The sequence below is a fragment of the Aedes aegypti genome, chromosome 1 (genome assembly GCF_002204515.2).
Source record: "Aedes aegypti strain LVP_AGWG chromosome 1, AaegL5.0 Primary Assembly, whole genome shotgun sequence".
Classification (NCBI taxonomy): Eukaryota; Metazoa; Arthropoda; class Insecta; order Diptera; family Culicidae; genus Aedes; species Aedes aegypti.
In genome coordinates this window covers 54734941-54748679 of record NC_035107.1, presented here as the reverse complement: position 1 = coordinate 54748679, position 13739 = coordinate 54734941, and the positions used below count along the sequence as shown (strand labels likewise).

General features: G+C 37.6%; 1 long non-coding RNA gene across 1 annotated transcript; it reads left to right on the top strand.

Moving 5' to 3' along the window:
- Positions 1 to 847: 847 nt before the first annotated feature.
- On the top strand, positions 848 to 1393 carry LOC110674419. Its single transcript, XR_002498848.1, has 2 exons — positions 848 to 1182; positions 1252 to 1393. It is a non-coding gene; the product is annotated as an uncharacterized LOC110674419 (long non-coding RNA).
- The last annotated feature ends 12346 nt before the right edge of the window (positions 1394 to 13739 follow it).

The window sequence follows — 13739 nt, the reverse complement described above, 5'->3', positions numbered from 1 at the left end:
GAGGAATACAAACATCAGTGTCGCCGCTCGGCGGCCGGTAAGAGAAACTGAATGTTCGAATGGTTGTTGTCTGCAATTTTTCCCGCTGGCGCCAACTGTTAGTGGTTATGAACGAAATAAACAGTCGTCACCCTATTTCCAATGCGCTTTCTTCTTGTTCGCCGAGCGACAAGTTAGACAAAAACGGCAACAGAATGATTCACTACCGACTCCTTGTGCCGAAGGCATCCGATAGCTGTAGCGAATGATTCTTTACATTCCGATTCCGCATGAGAGGCATTCGTATTTGAGAGCTGAAGAGCGTTCACTGACTGGGAATACACAAGGCGAAATGATTCAGTGAACGCAAAATCTGTACATTTGAATGGCGATCGCGTTCTTTCGTGTCTCCCATTTAAGAACGGATAGATGCTCTCTCCGCTCCGTATATCTTTTCATTGTCGGTTTATCTCAATCGTTTGCGATTCGTCGGGTTTGCGCTCACCCTAGGAGCGTTTGGCAGTCACTGAACATTCGGTGGCGGCAGATACTTTGCAGATATTTTATCGTTAGCGTTCGGGTGAGTGAGTGAATTTTCCCATGCTTGCTCCTGGATTTGAGGTTCGTCGATTCTTCTCGGAATTGGAGAACATTATCTCTGCAGTAAGAAATGGGCAGAAATGCATCCTTGTCGGTGATACTAACATTCCTACGAATATGACTAGCAACAATATTGTTGGGGAATACATACGTCTTCTTGCTTCGTACAATCTAGTAGTAACGAACACCAATACTACTAGACTCGCCAGTAATAATGTACTTGATCATGTCATATGTACAGATACATTTGCCGAAAAAGTAGTGAACACTCAGAAATAATAGAAATCATAAGCGGTTTAAAACTCATACATTTTTGTCATACTTAAAGAATACACTAGGCTCAGTTTAAGTGGTATACATTTTTGGTATAATAAACTAAACTAAGCTGGACTTCCACAAAACTATTTTTATCAGTGTATTTTAGCGACCGCAGATGTTCACAAAAACAAAAATGTCGGTGAAGACGGCTTGACTCGCGAAATTCGTTTCATTAATTTGTCTACTATTCGATTAACTATCATTAGAAAATTCTCAAAAGTGGACTGCTTTTCATTAGAAATTGCGAATCAATCGAATGGCGAATGGCTAGGAACTGTTTGGCAGGTAAGAAATGTAATACAAGTTTAAATTCCCTTCATCTCAGTTTAATTTTTCTTCCTTCATTTATTTCAGAAAAGCTCGAAAACACCGAGTGTCTGCACCTGCAAAACGGAAACAGCGTCATGGAGTACTACTTCAATGCAGAAAACACGGTCCAGAAAGCAGAAACATGAGAAGAATCCATCATTTCGGATCTGGATGCTATTGAATATTTGCAGGATAATTAAATACGAGCGGCTCGGAAGTTTTGTGAACGGCAGACTACGCAGAATCGAAATTTTAGTTATCTGAAATAAGGCATGGGTCTTAATGTTAAGTGCAAACTACTGATTTCATTTTCATGTGTTTTAAAGATAATAAAATAAAAACGGGGAGTTTGATTTTTTTCAATGTTTTCCTCTTTGTTTATATTTGTAGCAACGTCGGGGAATTCGGTAGCATGCTATAAAAAGCATTGATGCGGTGGAGTTATACTAGCGTCAGTTTATGCTCAGGATAAATAAGCCTGTATAGTCTGCACCTATACGGGGCTTAGACCCAACCAGGCAAATAGCGATTTAGAGTGGCTTTTAAACTATATAGTTTAGATATTTTTCAGAGTGAATGATACTATTTGTACTGATTTGAGTGATCATTCTTTTGTTGTTTCATCCATTGATATGTCATGCCACACCACCAAAAAAAACTCTGTCAAAGCAGATTACAGACCATAATCGATTGAATGATTTGTTTCGCCAATCAATGATTAATTTACCGCTTACAATGACTGCCAATGAAACTCTGGAATATGTGATTGAACGTTATAAATCACATCTCAAAGAATGCACTAGAACAGTGACATGCCAAGCTAAAGTTAAAAACAACTGTCCCTGGATGACTCTTGAACTCTGGAGACTAAATAAAGTAAAAGATAAACAATTGAAAATATCCCGTGCGAACCCCACCGATGAGAGAGCTTCTACATTATTGACTCACGTATCTAAGATGTTACAATCGAAAAAGGCACAATGCAAACGTGAATATTATCTGCGTGTTATAAACAGGAATCAGCAGAGAAATACGTGTAAATTGATAAAAGATGTCTCGGGAAGATCTGCTTCAAAAAATTCGGTAAGGAAAATCCGAAAAAATGATCAAACCATCACTGACCCGTTTAAAAATGTGCACCGCTTTCAAAGATTATTTTTGCAATATTGGCAATCAATAGGGTCCTAAAGGCCTGTCCCAATTTTAATGCCAAACGCTTAAGTTTAGGCCAAAAACACATGTTTACTCAATTTTTTAATATTTTTCTTTTGTTTAAGACCAAAAAACATTTTTTTTAGATTTTGTCACATTCCTTGGCTTAAACACAAATTTTGGGTGTATTTTGCTTTCCGTGTCCCTTCCGAAATGTCAGATAGGAACAACCCCAGTGTTAAAACTAAAAGCCCTGTGGTGTTTTTGTCGATAAAGCGAACGTCAAACATGATCAAAAGTGTCAAGGTTCATTTATGGACCCAATTTTTAAATTAAAGTTTAAATATGATGTAGTCGTTATTTGAGCGGGAAAAATTGCTAAAATAGTTGCAGTAACATGCTCTTTCGTGTCAATAAATAAAAACAAGATTTCATTAAACATTTTAGGACCCAATTGGCGTCTACTATTCCGAGCAACCGAAATATCCATCGGTTCGATACGATACTGCCTCGTCTTCTATGTACCTACGACCTTCAACGCCTAATGAGATTATTATGCTGATTAACGGTTTGGATATCAAAAAATCTGCAGGACACGATAAAATATCCACTACATTCGTAAAGGTTCACCATGATTTTTTCGCCGAACTTCTGCATCATGTATTCAACGAAATTATCCAGACTGGACAATATCCTAGCTGCCTGAAGCAGGCACGAGACATTCCGGTTCTTAAATCTGGTGATCCGACAGAACTGAACAACTACAGACCGATATCAACTTTGTCTGTAATTGACAAAATCTTAGAAAAACTTCTTGTCGCAAGACTTGTTGAGTACTTGTCACGCTTCGACCTCATGTACAGTCGCCAATACGGTTTCAGAAGAGGTTCGAGTACACTTGCTGCTACTTGCGACCTTGTTGAAGATCTCTATGATTCACAGGACAACCGGAAGCTCGCTGGAGCTTTATCCATCGATCTCAAGAAAGCTTTTGATACTGTAGATCACAATCTTCTGATTGTGCTCGAGTGTCACGGAATCAGAGGAACGCTCAAGCAGTTGTTGGAGAGTTATCTTGCGGGACGGACTCAATATGTCTATATGGATGACTGTGAAAGTCCTCCATTACCCATAACAATTGGAGTACCACAAGGTAGTAACATTGGTCCTGTACTTTTCCTACTGTACATCAACGACTTGTGTAGACTAAATCTCCACGGTAAGCTTCGTCTTTTTGCTGATGATACGTCATTATCATACAACGGAAACGATTGTGCCAGCATACTGAGGTACATAAAAGAGGATATAGAGCTACTAATGGAGTACTTCAGTGAAAATATGCTTTCGTTGAATCTTTTTTTTTGCATTAAATTCATGTTTATTTTCCATTGTGTTTTACAAAAAATTATTTTTACAACTTAAGAGTTTGACCTTCAGGTCCTTCAGCTTTGATTTTGGTTGATTTTTGTTCTCGTTGTGGAATAGATTTGGTTTTACCCTAGTGTAATTAATCGGCCTTTAAGGCTCTGGTAGTTTTTTTTCGTTGAATCTGAATAAGACTAAGTATATGGTGATTCACTCTAAACGTCGGCGCTTTTCCAGTCATGATCCTGTTATTATCCGAGGATACACTCTCGAAAAAGCATCCGAGTACTGTTTCTTAGGATTAACCATCGATGAAACAATGAGTTGGTCAGCCCACATCAAGTCACTCAAAAAAACGTTAAGCTCGCTTTGTGGATTGCTTCGGAGAGTTTCACCATTTATGCCATTCTCTTGCATGCAGAAGATATACTTCTCGATAGTACATTCCCGGCAGCAATATCTTATCGCCAATTGGGGGCTAGCCAGCAAGTCACTCTTAAATGAGTTGCAAGTATTGCAGAATCGATGCCTGAAAATAGTTTACAACAAACCGTTCCTGTTTCCAACAAATCTTCTGTATTCAGTTGTCGATAAATCAATTCTTCCGATTAACGCTCTGCATGAACTACCAAATCCAAATCAGGAAAATCATCACGGATCCTACTCTGCATCACAACACAGTCTTAACCGTCAATCGACAAGATCGAGCCTCACGTCAGGCGGAAAATTTCATACTCCCGCGGCCCAGCACTGACGATTGTCCGACATTTCCCCGAAAACCATTTCCCCGAATGATTTTTTCCCGAAGGATTTTCTCCCGAAAACTACTTTCCCGAATTAACTGTTTCCCCGAATGTACCATTTCCCCGAAAGCTTTTTCCAAAGACATTTTTAATTTAACTTCAATCCAAAAATTACGTAACGCTCTAGGGTGAGGGGGATCAATCGTCACGGTTTACTCAAAATATTGAAATTTTTCATACAAAAAGCGTTACGGATGGGGGGAGGGGGTCACAAGTTTCAAATTTAGGCGTTACGTAATAAAAAGAGGCTGCCTAAGACTATATTCAGCAAGTTTGAATCTTGAAACGAAAACTGAGATATTTGGAGTTGAAATCGATAACGGTTTTTACTGGCAGGTCTACTTTTGAAAATATGTTAAAAAAGTTAAGTTCGCTATTCAAATTTTATTATGCTAAGAATAGTAATAAAAATACATAAAATGTATCGAAAGAACATTCAAGAGATGAACAAATCTGACGCTTTATTTCGTTTGTTCGAACATAATTCATCTTAATGACATCTGGCTGAATGGGCAAAGGCAGAATAATGAAATAAAGTTTGACTGGTTGAAAACAGTTTGCAGGATTGAAAGACGTGACCCTGGTGAGATCTTCATTGCATGAAAGCTTAGAAAGAATGAATGAGTCACAAATGTCGTTTTCGTTTTTAGGAATTGGGTCAGTGATCAACACATAAAAGAACCAATGTCAAGTAAATTGTAGCTCGGTCGAACCTGAATCGGGTTGGAGTTGAAACTGTGATTCAGAGCGACCAGTTCCAAGTTTCGCAAGATCCAACCTAGGCTCAAAAACGAATTCGACATTAGTTGATTTGGGACGCATCTGACAAATCAGCACACCGTATCCAGGCTATCATTCGATCATTATTTCCGCGTTAGTAGTTTGTTTTTCATATAACATAAGCAGATGTTTTTTAACTACAACTGAGAACGTACAAGGCTTGCCTTCAATTTTATAAACATCCCTTCTTTAGAATATAAATTGTTCTTGTTTATATTACTGTCTAATAATCATTGGCATCAAAATTATTGATAATTTTAATACTCTCACCTTTTTATCATCGTAGACAATTTTTTGAAGATTTGCTGGTTTAATATTATTCGGCTTGCAGCTGCTACTGATTTCATCATTAATTTGCCCTTCTTCTATTCGAAGGCTATTCTTCATAGATGAATATATCAATATGAACTAACAGAGCTACTGAAACTCCAATCAGCTTTTTTCTGGTAATTACATGCTACTAGTTCAAATGTTATTGTGAGAACGAATACTACAGCTTCAAAAATTTTGATCCAACATTTTCAATGCTTTCGATTTACTCTTAATTAAGTATTTTTTTTTTCAAATAGACGATTTTATTCTGTTTAATTAGTGATTATTAACATTTTTTGTATTCATTTCTAACATGCTCTCTGTATTTAAAATTTTCGACTAGAAGACCCATTTAGAAACGTTTATGAAAAATTGACGTTCGGGAAAATTGTTTCTATCCAAAACATAAAAAAAGATTTTATCTGATTGTCATAAAATCAATAGAGTAGCATGATGTCTTTAAGAAGTATCTAGAAGGGAGACTCAAGGTTCAATTATGTAGTGTAAGATATAATAGATTCTAAGGATCAATGGTTTCACTGTAGCTACTGTCACTAAGTACACCCTATTCTGTTTTTGCACGGATTTTTTTTACACCGCCGTACAAAAAAATTTTTCTTACATTATTTTTGGCCAAAACCTTTTTTTGCACGGTACGCATCCCCCGAGCGAAACCAGAATCGGGTGTATAATGAAATTACGTTTAACTTAGTGTACATATGGCACGAGGACGTTTAGCCGAATAAGGCATCTTTGTGAACTAATGCAAAACAATGTGAAAGAACAGCTTATTATTAAAAGAAGGAAAAATTAAGGTTATCAGCTAAGTGTCAATGAATATTGGAACAGCATAAATATAAAGAACAGCCTTTTATTCTAAGAAGGCAAAACTAAGTCGAATGTTCATTCGTCCAAATGTTAATAAGCCAAATAACTATACTCCAAAAATACCGCTTCCAATGAAACTGCCTATGATGAGCTCGCTATTGTCATCAGGCTATCACAAAAATAAATCTAAGTTGTTTTCAGTCAAATCGTCCCATTGATGCTACAACTAGATAACCCGAAATTTGAAATTTTTGACTTCAATATGCCAAAACATTTTTCTTAATTAGATCTGTAAAATACCTACAGCTCATAAGCGTGTGATTCAAAATACACAAGTTAAAGTTTATTTTTGAACCATATCCTCTGCGATTAACCGTCACCTTGTAAAACGGTCTTATTTTCAAAGTTGCACATCCCTAAATTTTGATTTTCGAGTTATCTAGTTGTAGCATTAAGGGGACGAAATACTCGTGGCACATTATTTTGAACATCTGTAACTTTATACACGTGGATTTTTATAACAAACTAGTGGTCCCGGCAAACTTCGTCTTGCCATCAAGTAGGCTGTTGGGAAACGTCAAGAAATCCCCCATACCAAATGACAACTTAGTCTTCTCTCGATTTCTTGATTATTCCGGGGTCTTTCCTAAACTTTTCCCTCACACAAATACGTCGCATCCCTTGTGGAGGGCAACAGTGAAAAACTGACGTCAATCCGTTTACCCGTTCTCGAGCCATTTCGTGACATACAAACACCACTCCATTTTTATTTATATAGATTAATCAATTTTCGTCTAATCATACATCAGCTAACACGTTAAAGTGAAGATGAATCGAAGCCAAACTTCAAGTTGTCAAGAGCACAAATCTGGAGAACCGAAAACCCGTTTGAGCTGAAAACTTAATCTATTGGTCATATCCAGCTAGTGACCAATTGATTGAGTTTTCAGCATAAACGGATGTTTGGTTCTCCAGATTTGTGCTCTTTGATGTTTTGAGGTTCACCTTCAATACTTTTTGGAAGCAGGATCATGAATAGCGTTCAGTATGTCAATTACATTATGATTTTTTCGGGGAAATGGTACATTCGGGAAAATAATGTTCGGGGAAATAGTTCATTCGGGAAAACGTCATTCGAGGAAATTGCATTCGGGCAAATGGTTTTCGGGGAATTGTCGGACAATCGCACTGACTTTGGACGGAAAAAATTCTCTTTTATTGGAAGTAAATTGTTCAACCAGCTTCCAACGACCTGTAAAACTTCTAGATTTCTTGCTGAGTTCAAAAGATCTGTCAAACAATACCTCAAGAGTAAAATCCAGCAACGCTAGTCTTTACTGAATCGCTCTTTGCTTCTTTTTTTCCTCGCCAACTGCCAACCACCTACCGCCCACCACAAACCGCCAACCAACAATCGTCACCACTTGCCGCCCTTTGCTTTCCTGCATTCAACATCGATTTCTACATTGAGTTACGTATCGCCTATCATCATCGTCATTCTACCAAGCATTTAAAACACGTGAACCATATTGTGATTAATGTAGAGTAATTGTCAGAAAACTACTAAAACACTTTCTTCAAAGAGCTCATTGCTTACTGGAATGTGTTCCAAATGAGCTGTATATACTTGAATTGTTCTCAATAAACGAAAAGACGTGGAGGTTTTGTGCCTGTCGGAGGAAACAGCTTTAAAAAAGTTCACCTCCAATGGGTTTTTCCCTGCTCCACCTTAAACAAAAAATTGAGCTAGAACGCGAACTGAACGCGTTCAAATGCATCACTGCGTATTAACATTATAGATTCAAATTTATGTGATTGTGGTGAAACTTATCAAGACATAGATCACATAGTGTTTTATTGCAAAAATTATAATTTGCCTAGGATAAAACTTATAAATAACTTCAAGAATTTGGATACTGTTGTACCTGTATCTGTTCGTGATATTCTTGGTATTAGATCACTTCCTATGATTAAAATTTTATACGATTTTTTCAATGATATTCGTTATGTTATATGATACTGTTTTGCGTTTTATTTTATTTCGTTTCAGAAATCAAGAACAACGGCCTCCCTTGAACTCCTCCATCATCTCCCATTTTTGAATACTGAAACTCCTTCTCAAGATTATGGCTCTGATATGGATCATTTCCGGTTGAGCTTTTAGTTTTAAGTTATTTTTTATAACGTTATTAGAAAAGATAAAGAGGTTTTGTGCCCTTTTGAGAACGATTTCAAAGAAAATCACTCAAAGGGGCTTTTCCCTCTTTCTAAGTTTTTTTGTTTAATAAATAAATAAATAAATAAATGCCTCACTGACTATCGGAAAATCAGAATTGATGATGCACCGGAAGAATAAATGTTTTATACAGGGCGAATTTTGTTTCCCTTTGCAAGTTGCAAGACATTGTCTGGTTACGTAATCAGTACAAGGCTCTATTCGCAGCCGCAATTCGTATTTTCACTTCGCGGAAAACGTTATTGTTACATGCCACAAGTGTTCCAAGATGAATAAACTCTTCAACAACTTCAAACACTACCTCAGTACTAACACCACTCGGTCTACCTTTATATCAACCAGCAAAAATGTATTACATTTTAGAAGAGTTAATGATCGGGCCTATTCTCGCTGTATCCCTATTCAAAGGCCCGATGCCTTCACTGGCCTGCGATAAATTCTAATAAGATCGGTCTCGTCTTCGTGTGATAATAGTGCCGTTTCTCTGCGCGCCAGATCTCCTAATAGCACCCTCAAATGCTATGTTGAACAGCAAATTTGAAAGTGCGTCTCTCTGCTTCAATCCGTCTAACGTTACGAACGAGGCTTACACCTCGTCTGCGATCCGAACAATTGATTTTGAACCATCCAGCGTAGCACGTATCAGCCTAATTAGTTTCGCCGGAAAACCATGTTGTAACTTTATCTGCCCAGCTCATTTCTTTTCACTGAATCGGTAGCGTACGATTGAAATCAATAAACATATGTTGAACCTGAAATTTACACACTTTCGGTAGTTTTTGAACGGCGAAAATAGAAATTTAGCTAGAAACAGATTCACCCTGTCATATGCTGTCAGCTAAAAACCTGTACCTAAGGCTGAAATGCGGATGAAATTCGAATATACCTTTGACTGAAAACAAAGATGGTTGAAAGGAAAAAGATGATCGACTCTTCATTTTGCCATATATTTTGCCGACGACACGCTATTCAAGTAACACTACTGCCATCTGTTGAGTGAAAAGCGCGTAAACATTATTTTCGACTAAATTGAAATCATCGTGCAATTAAAAAACGATGATAAAGTGGAAGAAATCAAACACGCTTCAAAAATGTTACACAGGATTGAGTACGACTCACATAAAATGAAGCTCTTCTGGGCCAACACAAAATTGGTTTAATTTCCTTCTAACATGAAGGAACATGCTGAAAAGTTTATCAGTTTTCAAACTTTCAACTGAACACGTAATTCCAATCTTAATCATATTATCAGAAAATTGCAAACGATATTTTCTAAAGTAAATTTTTATACGAACATGAGGATAAATAGTATGGGCAGGAAATATATGCTACATTTTTTTGACGTGTGTGCTTCAATCTTTTAGTAAATCATCAGAAAGAATGCCGAAAATAGGAAGGTTCTAGGCAATTGCATGGAGCAAAGAAGGAGACGATTTTGTCCGCTTTGGGAAGCACTGATCTAGACAGACACGGGGGTAACAATTGCAACGGGCCGATTAGTGGGCGAGCGATGACCTATTTGGAAAACTGTTGAGATAATAAAAGGTAATGACATCTTCAAATGGCAATGTTGGTTTGCATTGTGATTTCGATTAGTTAAATGATATAAAATGTAGCAAGCCTCCCAGATTTTGTAGAAAAAATCCTCAGCATCTCGTAATTTAACAAGTCCAACTGCGCGAAAATCCGAAAATCCCCCGCTTCCTTCCCCACCAAATGACGTCACAGTTGACCTCAAACGAAATCCCAGACCGCGAGTGCCCGTAATCCTGCATATAGTGACTTAGCACCACGACACATATTCGTCCCTCGTTCGTTGTGTCGCCTGTGAGCTTCAGAACCACGCCACGCAGCTAAGAAATTATCCAGGACAAACCATATCGTCGTTGTCGTCACATCAACCAACGCACAGTGGTACCGGCCATAGGCCAAAACCCGAAAAATAAGATGGCTAGTTTTTCACTCCCATTCGTTTTCGTGCATCATTTACGATTTCAAAAATGTAGAATGTGTAAGGAAATCTGGGACAATATGCACCCTTGAGACAAGGGTATTTGCAAAGATGTTTGGAACAGTTTCTCATCAGAGACTGAAACTAAGTACCCCTATCATACGATTTGACAAGAAAAATTCCACGGAAAATGCCTCATTTTTTTCCAAAATATCCATAGAAACCTCAAAAAGTCGTTTTGCCCCAGACAGCCCTCTATAGTTTTATACTACTAGTCCCTTATATAAATGACGTGAATGATGGAACAGAATTTAATGTTTATTAAAATATGCAAAATAAATCGAGTGATTTCCGCATTCTGTTTTTGTCCTCGGAAACCAAAATTAAGTGTATTTGAAAAGTACAGAAGTTCAGAATAGGCTTTTTTCTTTAACGCTTCTGGTACATATTGAAGTTTTTGTGACTTCTAGGATATAGTATTGATGTGATAAATAAGTATAAAAATATGGAAATTTCATAACCGCATCACATTTACTGAATTGAGGGGTAAGAAACAAGGGGGTGTAAGTTGCAAAAACCTAGTTTTGAGATAATCGTCTTTGAAGGTTTTTCAACAATCTTACATTCCATACAAAATGTATGGAAACCTAAAAAATAAGTCTATCTTCTACGAATTATGTCATTTTTTCTAATGGACGAACAAATCACCTAGAAATCTTGTTAAAAAAAAAACTTGAATCCAGTAGAATTTTTACTCAGAGCCGACCAAAATGTAATTTGCACCCCTTTGCGTTTTGATGGTATTTATTTCATCAAACATTGTATAATATGATTTATGACCGCTTCGTAAAACACACAGAGCCACTGTTCAACGGTGACCGTCTTTCCGAAATGCAAAACAAGCAAAACAAACGCCGTTTGGGTTGGGCATATAGAGATGTTGGTCTAAAAATAGCACGTGTTTTTCGTCGACCTCGCCGCACTGGCGGTGGTGCGCGTTTTTCCCGGTTTTAGGTTTTTTTCTTTTCGGGAATCGGTCGAGCTGCCAACCGATCGGGTCGCTGGAGTGTGACCTATTAAATGTGCAATCCATCGAGCTTTGGGTCCTGGGGAGGGGGAAAAGCGCCACGAGGATGGACGGTCTGATAAACAAATTTGATTGATATGTTTGGCTCCGGGATGTGGAGTTACTATTTTTGACCATGTGGGATAGAAGATTTGAGTTATTCGATATCTCTGGAGTCGCAAGAATGCTATACAAACGTTTCATAAGAGTGCATTGTAAGCTAACACAAATTTAGTTTGAATGCATTGGCAAAACAAGGGAATTTAGTCCTACGATATTCAGAAGGTCGGCTCCAGAGGCATGTTAGGGGACCACCTGTTTTAGACCTAGCATTAATTTTCAACCCATCCATATCTACACTCCCGTGCATAAGTTTGGGTTCGCCCCCTAAAAACACACACTAAAGTGTTTTTGGCAATATCTCTGTGATTACACGTCCAATTGAAACTCTCTATGGAGCATTCGAAAGGCAATGAGTTATTCTTACTTCATAGTATTTTTCCAAGAATTTTTTTTTTTTATTTTGTTTGCTAAATTTTTACTTAAAGTTTTGACATTTTTCAAAACACGCATTGAAAGATCATTGCTAATTTTTCTCAGCAATGGATCGATCAAAATTTTAAATCAATGTGTCATTAGAATCGTAACCTTATATGCTTTGAAGAGCACTCACGAAATGTTGGCAGAAAAATCTGAAAACTGTTGAAAATCAATGAAATAGTCATTCAAGTCATCGTGCAAAAGTTTAGGTTCACCTCTTAGTATGATGCATGTATCGTGCAAAAGTTTGTAAGTTCAATAAGTCAAACTCCGCCATATTGTCTCCAGGTGTTTTTTGTGACAAGGATAAAGAAGTGAATTTGTAACGGAAAGATCTTGTACTAAACTAATCCAAAGAGAAGTTTGGTTGTTAAAATAAATTTAAATGCAGCCATACCCTCGTACCTGTTCGTACTTCTTAATTTTTGGTCGGAGAAATGATGAAACATTTTTCGCTGCTGTTTGCACGCATTTGGAGCTGACTTCATCCAGTGGCGTGCTGGATTGTTTCTGTTTTAGTGTCAATAATGTGTGTGAGAAATAAAAATATTAGAAGATTATAACAGAAGGGTTATAATTCATTTGACTGAATAGAACTCGTCAGAAGTGAAAGATGTGATGTTCACCTTCCTTGTTAGGCTCCATCCTATTACCCCGAACGCCACTACCCCGAATGGGTCACTACCCCGAATGCCATTACCCCGAATGCCATTACCCCGAATGGGTCATTACCCCGAAAGCCACTACCCCGAAAGAGCCATTACCCCGAATAGTATGAGATACAGTGCAGTTTCTTGTTTTGCGGCCGAAAATGTGTCTCTAATGAAAATTGGTAATTAATGGCGCGTAAAATTCATCAGTAAAATGTTCATCATATATTTTACCTTCTTTTATATGTCAGCTATTCTTTCGAAATATCTTGTTAGCAACTACCTTCTTCTAATTATTTCTGAGAGAGTGCCTGTTTATCAACTCAGTGGGCACCTTCGCAGTTCAAGGGTTCATTCACAAATTTCATGACGCCAAAAATTGCTATTTTTTACACCTACCCACCCCCTCGTACCATTTTTTGTATGGAAATTTCACATATTATGTATGGCTTGTAACATTTTGAGGACAACCCACAACATTTGTTGCCCACTTCAGCGTTACGAAATTTGTGAATGGGCTATTAATAAAATAAGCCTTTTATTGACTGAGAGCTTTCTTTGACAATTTACCATTCTTATACATGTGCCTCTATGCCCAATTACCCACGGTTGCCAAGGAAATGCTCAACGCCCATAACCCTCACTATGGTCTTGCTGAACATCTGCGCGCTCACCGGTATTTGGACTTTTTGGTGGTTTTCATATTTCAATTTTGTTTTTAAACAAATATTTTCCTTTCTTTTGAATATAGGTTGTACCAAAGCATCACGTTGTTACAGTGATCATTCACGTCATAGCTGCAAACATTTCACCAGAAATTTGCCCTTCTTTTTCAAATAGGCTGTTCTTT